Below are 10,648 nucleotides of genomic sequence, written 5' to 3'. Positions count from 1 at the left end.
ACTTACTTACTTACAACAGTCCTGTGTGAACTAGGGCCTCACCCAACAAACTTCTCCATTTAGATCGGTCCCTAGCTAGATGTCTCCATTTTCGCGCTCCAAGTTTGGTGAGGTCACTTTCCACTTGTGCGCGGTGTGGATTCAAAAACTTTCCGGGCCGGCTCCACGTGACCAAGCTATCCTAGTCGTTGGACTTTTACCCCTCTGGTTAGGTCTACGTCGCTGTACAACCCGTACAGCTCGTCGTTCCATCTTCTCCTCCACTCCCCTTCGATGCATACGGGACCGTAGATCACACGAAGAACTTTTCTCTCGAAGCGACCCAAGGTGCTTTCATCCACTTTTGTCATAATCCATGCTTCTGCACCGTATAGCAGGACGGGGATGATAAGGGTCTTATACAGCGACAATTTGGTCGTCGAGAGAGGAATATACCACTCAATTGTTTTCTTAGTCCAAAAAACCAGCGGTTAGCAAGAGTTATTCTGCGTTTGATCTCAGCGCTGGTGTTGTTTTCTGCGTTTACAGCGGAGCCTAGGTAGACGAAGTCCTTGACTACCTCAAAGTTACGTCTGTCGATGGTGACGTTTTGACCAGGACGTCGGTGTTGTATGTCCTTTCTTGACGACACCATGTACTTTGTTTTGCCCTCATTAACCGTTAAAACCATTTTTGCCGCCTCTGCCTCAATACTCACAAACACCCGTTGACATCACTCTGAGTTCTTCCGATAATGTCAATGTCATCAGCATATGCTAGTAATTGGACAGACTTTTGAAAGATAGTGCCTCTAGAGTTGACGTTTGAGCTCTGCACTATCCTTTCAAGCACGATGTTAAAAAAATCACATGACAACGCATCACCTTGTCTAAAACCTTTTTTGACATCGTAAGGTTCTGTTAAGTTGTTTCCAATCTTTATGGAGCAGCGTGAATTCTCCATGGTCATCCTGCACAAACGGACGAGTTTGGCAGGGATGCTAAAACTAGGCATGGCTCTATACAGCTCGTCCCTGTAGATGTTTTCATATTCGGCCTTGAAATCGATGAAAAGATGGTGAGTGTCGATTTGGTGTTCTTGGGTTTTTTCCAGGATCTGCCGTAATGTGAATATTTGATCGACTGTGGACTTTCCTGGTCTACGACCACACCGATAAGGACCTATCAGGTTGTTGACGATGTGCTTTAGACGTTCACATATTACGGCAGAGAAGATTTTATAGGTGATGTTAAGTAGACTGATTCCCCTATAGTTGGTGCAGTTAAGAGGGTGTCCTTTTTTCAAGATCGGGCAATCAATACTGAGTTTCCATTGATCGGGCATATGCTTTATTCCGATCATATCTTACAGATAAGTTGATGCATGCTCCTAACCAACTTATCTCCAGCTGTTTTAAAGAGCTCGGCATTCAAACCATCCGCTCCAGCGGCTTTATTAGACTTCAGCTTAGATATGGCAATCTTTACTTCGTCTAAGCGGAATTCGGTTCGTCGTCGGGGTTATACAGTCTGCAGAAGTGGTCCTTCCATATTCTCAGCTCATAAAACTTTCGAACTTTATTTCTGCTTTTGAACCTCTCACCTCTCACCACCTCTCTTGTTGGTGGTTTCTTGAAACCCAGCACATCAGATGCGGCTTCTCTGATTGCGTCTTAGCAATGTTGCCACTGGTTTTCGATACATTGTGTTGGCGGCTGTGAACTTCGAGAGAGGTTACTTGTAACTCGGTCGTAAAAGGATTTGGCGATCTAAGCTACCCTTTTTGTAATTACAACAAATAACTTTTAACAGGCATTTTGGGGCGGACTGCAATTCTGATGGTGCTGAAACTAATCGGCCTGGATTGTCTACCACTTTTCAGCCAGAATTACATCCCTTTGCCTCACTCCCTCACCCACTACACACGTCACCACACAAATCCTAATACAAATCCCTTAGACCATGTGCAACATGTATGTACACATTTAACCAAGACAAATTTTTTTTTTTAAATTGTAAGTCACTGGAACGATGCGTCACCTATGTAATTTATTTTTTTTTTTTAATCGAAACTTTTGATTTTTGGTGTTGCCATGACAACTGAAAAATTTTAAGCAATTATAGGGTCCGCTATCTAACGTTTTTTCTCATCTAGTGCTTATTTCGTGAATGGTAACACTTAGCTTATGCCTCATTTGAAAGATAATAATTAGTTTATACGCTTGAACAACGCTAAGAGAAGATGCCGATTTTGCAAAAAAAACATCTTGTCAGATGAAGCTCATTTTGATCTTGGCGGGTATGTAAACAACCAACATTATTGCGTTTGGGGCACAGAAAACCCGCATACTTTGAAAAGCCGATATATCCAAAACGAGTGACTGAAACGGTCCAGTTGGCCGTTACAGTCATGGCGATCGTTATCGGGCCTGTTGAACGAATTTTTGTTTACAAAAATTGAAGAGGAGGATATTGGCAACATTTGGTTTCAACAGGACGCTGCTACGTGCCACACAGCCGAAACTACACTCGATGTTTTCATATCATTTTCAAAAAAAAAGTTATTTGGAGGGACCGTTTATCTCAATTCATTGGAAAATAGCATGACAATTATGCTACACACGGTAAAAAAAAACAACATCCTTTGATCACAAATATGGGGTAAGTTCATTAATGTAACAATGCAGCAGTAATGCAAGATTTTCGTTCATAAATCTAAATACACTGCATTACTGAGGTCGGTAACTCTGTTCAAAAAAACAATCTGACAGCTGAAATGCGATCAAACCTGCAGTCATTTTATTTCTAATGCCGCTCTGCAGGAAAAAGTCAGAACAAGATGAGCAGGTAAAATAATTGAATATTTATAAAATGTTTGTCAAAAAATAAAATGATTGGTTAATAATAAGATCAAATATATTATTTATACTTCATAGAAATGAACGAATGAATGAATTTGTTCCATTCAAAACATTTAAAATAATTTCTAATAAAACATTTTTATTGAACATTTAAAAAAAATTTGGTTAAGACATTAAAAACGCAAAACTCGCGTAACTCAAAGAAAATTTAATTATTTTGGTCATACTTTTTTATAGGCGCCTACTTTGATGACATTTATGTATGAGCAGGCTTTTGATATTGTACGAGTATATGTGCCGCATTCTGGCAGTAGTTTTTCTGTTTATAAATGCATTGCATGAATTTTGTCGACATGGCTTGTGCAACTAGTTGCATTTTTGAACTCCCCCAAGCTTATGGATTCTATTGGTTCTTAATGCTTATACCGAATAATACATCTGCTCCAAATTTATTTTAGATCTCATTATTTTAAAGGTGGTTTCCATAATATTTCGTGTTGTTGTCCACACTGAAAACATCCTGTCTGTCAATTTGTTTTTCTTGCTTCAAACTTAAAAAAAGAAATCATGCAAATATTTTTTGTCAGATAAAGCCAATGTCTTTTTTTATTCTCCTAACACTTGAGTTGGTTTTCGTTTTTAAAAAAGTTGTCAGTTGAGTTTTTATAAAACGCTGTTCTTCGCTGTATTCGCATTGTCCTTTCTTATAGTTCTAGAGATATGGACGACAAAAAAAACTTCGCGAATAAACGTACGAATGTTCACGCACACACAGATATCTCTTTTCAATTATTTGATTTAGATTCTGGGGAACTTGAAACGTCCAGAAATGTCAAAATTTTCAATTCGACAAATCAGACTTATTTTATTACAATAACTTCCTACGGAAAATTAACAAAAATCATTTGTGGGTAGGGTTATTGAAACACCTATTAAGAGAGGTGTTTTTTTCAATTTTAACATCTGCTACTCGATTTTTAAAATTTTAGAAAAGAATAACATCAACGAACAAGAGGCTGAAACTTAATTCGATTGTTATTTCGAATATATTTTTAATAGTTTAATGAGGGTTTAAGCTAAAGTTCATGTTTAATAAATAAAAATGACCGTATAATAAACAATTTTTGTAATTTGATTTCAAAAAAGTTGAAAATTACCATTTTCAAAAAAAAATCTTATGCCTCTAAACCGCTAAAATTATATGAACACAGGTATTCATATTTTAGGTTTGAAACAATTGAAACCAATTAAATTCCTTTTACTGGACTTTTAAGTTTTTCATTCCGTAATTTTCAAAACGATAATCGTCAAAACTATTATCATTAACGATATCGTCAGTAATTTGCTTCACTTAACTTTATCACTATCGTCTCGTCTATCGTTTTCAGTATAAGATAACTGAAATGTCAAAATGAACTTAACGAAAGATAATGCTTGTTCGATAACTTGCAAATGTTATTAAACTTGGTTTTTGTCTATGGGAAATTGTGAATTGCAACAAACTGTTTTTTTACCAAACTTACTATTTATTAATAAATATGATTTAAAATCATGAAAAATAAAATTTGTACATATTTTTAAAATCATGAAATGAAAATAAAAATAAAAATAAAAATAAACCAGCATGGTGTTCAAATATGCGTTTCGCCCCGGTGCAATGGTTGGGCTCATCAGAAGATGACCATTGCACTTTGTCTTGACGCATATTTTCTCGAATAAATCGTGATTGCATATAATATGAGCTACATAGAGCTACATAGAGAAAATATGCGTCAAGACAAAGTGCAATGGTCATCTTCTGATGAGCCCAACCATTGCACCGGGGCGAAACGCATATTTGAACACCATGCTGGTTTATTTTTATTTTCATTTCATGATTTTAAAAATAAAAAAAAATATTTTTCATGATTTTAAATCATATTTACTAAAAATAATTGGTAGTTCAGGAACAAACAATTCGACTGTTAACAGTCAAACATTTCAACTTACTATTTATTGTTATTGTTACTGTTTTTATTTTTTGCCGCTGACGATGTAACTATAATTTCAACATGTACATACATAAGTTATTTATGTCTGATATTATTGTAATTATAACTATAATTTTGTATACATGCACATACATAGGTCAGTAACACAAAATTATCTGCAAATGGGTGTGGATGAGAAAATAAGGATTTAGATAAGGTGATTCGCTGTCATGTAATTTTTTTAACGTACTTGAAGAATAGTGCACAAGTTACACGTCCACACTAGAGGCACTATCTTTCCAAAGTCTGTCCAATTACAAGCATATGCTGATGACGTTGACATAATCCGAAGAACTCAGCGTGATGTCAATGGTGCGTTTGTGAGTACTGAGGCAGAGGCGGCAAAAATGGGTTTAACGGTTTATGAGGGCAAAACAAAGTACATGCTGTCGTCAAGAAAGGGCATACAACACCGACGTCTTGGTCAAAACGTCACTATCGACAGACGTAACTTTGAGGCAGTCAAGGACTTCGTCTACCTAGTCTCCGCTATAAACGCATAAAACAACACCAGCGCTGAGATCAAACGCAGAATAACTCTTGCTTTCCGCTGCTTTTTTGGACTAAGAAAGCAATTGAGTGGTAAAGTCCTCTCTCGAGGGACCAGAATGTCGCTATATAAGACCCTTATCATCCCCATCCTGCTATACGGTGCAGAAGCATGGACTATAATAAAAGCGGATGAAAGCACCTTGGGTCGCTTCGAAAAAAAAAGTTCATCGTGTGATCTACGGTCCCGTATGCATCGAAGGGGACGTAGACTTAGCCAGAAGGGTAAAAGTCCAACGACTAAGATGGCTGGTTCACGTCGAGCGCATGGAAACCAATGCTCCGGCCCGGAACATCTTCCAATCCACACCCACAGGACAGCGCAGTAGAGGAATACCATGGATCAGGTAACGCACCCAACATGGAGCGCAAAACTGGAGACATCTAGCTAGAGACCGAGCTAGATGGAGAAGTTTGTAACCGAAACTATTTTGGATAATGTGTTTCTTGCAAGAGATATGTTACCCTCCGCCACCCAAAGTTTTAATAGTTACAGCAAACCGTCGCTGGGGCAAATGTATTGTTCCCAGTATCTTTAATATATCTTTCGAAAAACTTTGAACAAAACTATAATGGTTTAAATTATTTAAAAATTACAATTAAGAAAAAACAAAAATGCTTACATATGGGTTCGAAGAGATAGAGGACCTGATTTATCTCTTATTTGTCTCCACATTTAATTTTTTTTGTAGCAAAACTCAATTACATCCGCCGAATGATAGACAAGACCTATTTAGCTATCGTGCAAACGCTATCAAGTAAGACGGTAATCGTCAAAACGCTATCGTTTGACTCTGACGATAATCGTTTTACGGAATGACCCCCAGGATTATTTTAGTTATTACGACTTCGGTGCAGATGAAACGATTGTTTTTAATTTTTCATACTCGTCTGTAAAAATTTTGTATTTTAAACTGTTCTCAAGAATTTCGTTTAATTTTCATTTCGGAAATTCTTATATTGATTTTGTAAAGCTTCTAGCTAACTTATGAATGATACAGATTCCTTTTTCAATTAAGCTTTATTTTAACAACATTTCACATAAAAATTAATAAATTTATTTCAAAAATTGTGTAAATTCATGCTTATTTTGAGATTCGAACGAAACGTTGATTCGAGTGACTAGATCTATTCAATCGAATGAATTTTGTTTATTTTGAGATTCGAAAGAAAAATATTTATTGCAAAAAAATTAACCAAAATGAATTTTATTTTGGAGATCATCTGTTCTAAATGATTTGACATTTTGCTTTGATTTAGTGTTACCAACCTTACTTTTTTTGCAGCCTATTTAATATTTGTTAAAAATGTTCGGAAAATTAATCCTACATATTCCAAAAGTATAAAGCGAAATGATGTTTTGCTAAAAGCCGGGATTATTTTGAAATGCATTAACGAAAATATAAATTTTTGTATATACCTACAAGTTTATTGATATGAAAGAGTATAAAATAAACTATAAAACATTTGTCTAGTGAAATACTAGAGTTTGATTTGACTAATCGAGTCATTTTTATTGAATGTTAATATTGCATCAAAGACTTTCAATTATTCATTTGGAATCATCAAAATGACGTTTGCGTATTAATAATTCCACTATTTATTTCACACACTTCTGGTCACACCTGTGAATTTTCAAAAAACAAAAGAAAACCATTTTTAATTTGGTTCAACAAAAGTTAATTTTAGCAGTAAAATGGCAATTGTTTTATTTATGAGTAGTGAAACAAGAAGAAAACAGACAGAAGAAAAATAAGTGATGCATCAAATCCATTCGAGTTGACTATAAGCTTCACGGCAGCATCCACAGGGTTTACAGAAAACCGTTTGCTACCTGCGAATTCTCCTCGATCAACCTTATCGGGACTTCTTTTTGCTCTCTACTTTTCCCTTTATAATATAACAAAAAAAAACTCGTCATTATAACCAATTTCGTTTAATTATCGTATACAAACTGTTAAAACTTATACTACGTTTCCACCGGGCACTAAACCGAGATTTAGCTAGATTTGTCACAAATCTCCTTGAAATCTCACAGATTTACAATAGAAATTTTAATCTCCTCAAATCATTTGCCTTAAATCTCGGATTATTTTTTTGGGGGAAACGTACTATAAAACTCATTGAAATCTACTTGGAAACATTAGTTTGTCAAATCAAACAAACTTTTGTTTCGGAGAATAATTGTTGAACCGACAATAAACAATAAAAAACTCAAAAACGAAAGAAATCAAAAACGAAATAAAATGTAAGTATACAAAAATAATAAATACATAGGTACAAGAATAAAATAAAACTAATTACAATGATTTATAATTTTGACCAAGTTGATGTTTATGTTTGATTTGAGAACAATTAAGTGGTGATTCTCATCGGCTTTGTTGATCTTTTTGATGATTAAATGAAAACAATTTTCATCTGATTTTTCCCAACGTTTTCACGGTGATTGCCGTCTTCTTCAGGGGATGTATTGATTTAAATATTACAAAAACATTAAAACAAAAAATAATTTAAAGCGCTTCCGACTTTAAAGACTTGACACTGTTAAATGTAAACTGTTGAACTGTTTAACAGTGTCAAGTCTTTAAAGTCGGAAGCGCTTTAAATTATTTTTTGTTTTAATGTTTTTGTAATATTTAAATCAATACATCCCCTGAAGAAGACGGCAATCACCGTGAAAACGTTGGGAAAAATCAGATGAAAATTGTTTTCATTTAATCATCAAAAAGATCAACAAAGCCGATGAGAATCACCACTTAATTGTTCTCAAATCAAACATAAACATCAACTTGGTCAAAATTATAAATCATTGTAATTAGTTTTATTTTATTCTTGTACCTATGTATTTATTATTTTTGTATACTTACATTTTATTTCGTTTTTGATTTCTTTCGTTTTTGAGTTTTTTATTGTTTATTGTCGGTTCAACAATTATTCTCCGAAACAAAAGTTTGTTTGATTTGACAAACTAATGTTTCCAAGTAGATTTCAATGAGTTTTATAGTACGTTTCCCCCAAAAAAATAATCCGAGATTTAAGGCAAATGATTTGAGGAGATTAAAATTTCTATTGTAAATCTGTGAGATTTCAAGGAGATTTGTGACAAATCTAGCTAAATCTCGGTTTAGTGCCCGGTGGAAACGTAGTATAAGTTTTAACAGTTTGTATACGATAATTAAACGAAATTGGTTATAATGACGAGTTTTTTTTTGTTATATTATAAAGGGAAAAGTAGAGAGCAAAAAGAAGTCCCGATAAGGTTGATCGAGGAGAATTCGCAGGTAGCAAACGGTTTTCTGTAAACCCTGTGGATGCTGCCGTGAAGCTTATAGTCAACTCGAATGGATTTGATGCATCACTTATTTTTCTTCTGTCTGTTTTCTTCTTGTTTCACTACTCATAAATAAAACAATTGCCATTTTACTGCTAAAATTAACTTTTGTTGAACCAAATTAAAAATGGTTTTCTTTTGTTTTTTGAAAATTCACAGGTGTGACCAGAAGTGTGTGAAATAAATAGTGGAATTATTAATACGCAAACGTCATTTTGATGATTCCAAATGAATAATTGAAAGTCTTTGATGCAATATTAACATTCAATAAAAATGACTCGATTAGTCAAATCAAACTCTAGTATTTCACTAGACAAATGTTTTATAGTTTATTTTATACTCTTTCATATCAATAAACTTGTAGGTATATACAAAAATTTATATTTTCGTTAATGCATTTCAAAATAATCCCGGCTTTTAGCAAAACATCATTTCGCTTTATACTTTTGGAATATGTAGGATTAATTTTCCGAACATTTTTAACAAATATTAAATAGGCTGCAAAAAAAGTAAGGTTGGTAACACTAAATCAAAGCAAAATGTCAAATCATTTAGAACAGATGATCTCCAAAATAAAATTCATTTTGGTTAATTTTTTTGCAATAAATATTTTTCTTTCGAATCTCAAAATAAACAAAATTCATTCGATTGAATAGATCTAGTCACTCGAATCAACGTTTCGTTCGAATCTCAAAATAAGCATGAATTTACACAATTTTTGAAATAAATTTATTAATTTTTATGTGAAATGTTGTTAAAATAAAGCTTAATTGAAAAAGGAATCTGTATCATTCATAAGTTAGCTAGAAGCTTTACAAAATCAATATAAGAATTTCCGAAATGAAAATTAAACGAAATTCTTGAGAACAGTTTAAAATACAAAATTTTTACAGACGAGTATGAAAAATTAAAAACAATCGTTTCATCTGCACCGAAGTCGTAATAACTAAAATAATCCTGGGGGTCATTCCGTAAAACGATTATCGTCAGAGTCAAACGATAGCGTTTTGACGATTACCGTCTTACTTGATAGCGTTTGCACGATAGCTAAATAGGTCTTGTCTATCATTCGGCGGATGTAATTGAGTTTTGCTACAAAAAAAATTAAATGTGGAGACAAATAAGAGATAAATCAGGTCCTCTATCTCTTCGAACCCATATGTAAGCATTTTTGTTTTTTCTTAATTGTAATTTTTAAATAATTTAAACCATTATAGTTTTGTTCAAAGTTTTTCGAAAGATATATTAAAGATACTGGGAACAATACATTTGCCCCAGCGACGGTTTGCTGTAACTATTAAAACTTTGGGTGGCGGAGGGTAACATATCTCTTGCAAGAAACACATTATCCAAAATAGTTTCGGTTACAAACTTCTCCATCTAGCTCGGTCTCTAGCTAGATGTCTCCAGTTTTGCGCTCCATGTTGGGTGCGTTACCTGATCCATGGTATTCCTCTACTGCGCTGTCCTGTGGGTGTGGATTGGAAGATGTTCCGGGCCGGAGCATTGGTTTCCATGCGCTCGACGTGAACCAGCCATCTTAGTCGTTGGACTTTTACCCTTCTGGCTAAGTCTACGTCCCCTTCGATGCATACGGGACCGTAGATCACACGATGAACTTTTTTTTTCGAAGCGACCCAAGGTGCTTTCATCCGCTTTTATTATAGTCCATGCTTCTGCACCGTATAGCAGGATGGGGATGATAAGGGTCTTATATAGCGACATTCTGGTCCCTCGAGAGAGGACTTTACCACTCAATTGCTTTCTTAGTCCAAAAAAGCAGCGGAAAGCAAGAGTTATTCTGCGTTTGATCTCAGCGCTGGTGTTGTTTTATGCGTTTATAGCGGAGACTAGGTAGACGAAGTCCTTGACTGCCTCAAAGTTACGTCTGTCGATAGT

This window comes from Eupeodes corollae, chromosome 2 (genome assembly GCF_945859685.1).
Source record: "Eupeodes corollae chromosome 2, idEupCoro1.1, whole genome shotgun sequence".
In the NCBI taxonomy this organism is placed as follows: domain Eukaryota; kingdom Metazoa; phylum Arthropoda; class Insecta; order Diptera; family Syrphidae; genus Eupeodes; species Eupeodes corollae.
This window is presented reverse-complemented; position numbering follows the sequence as displayed.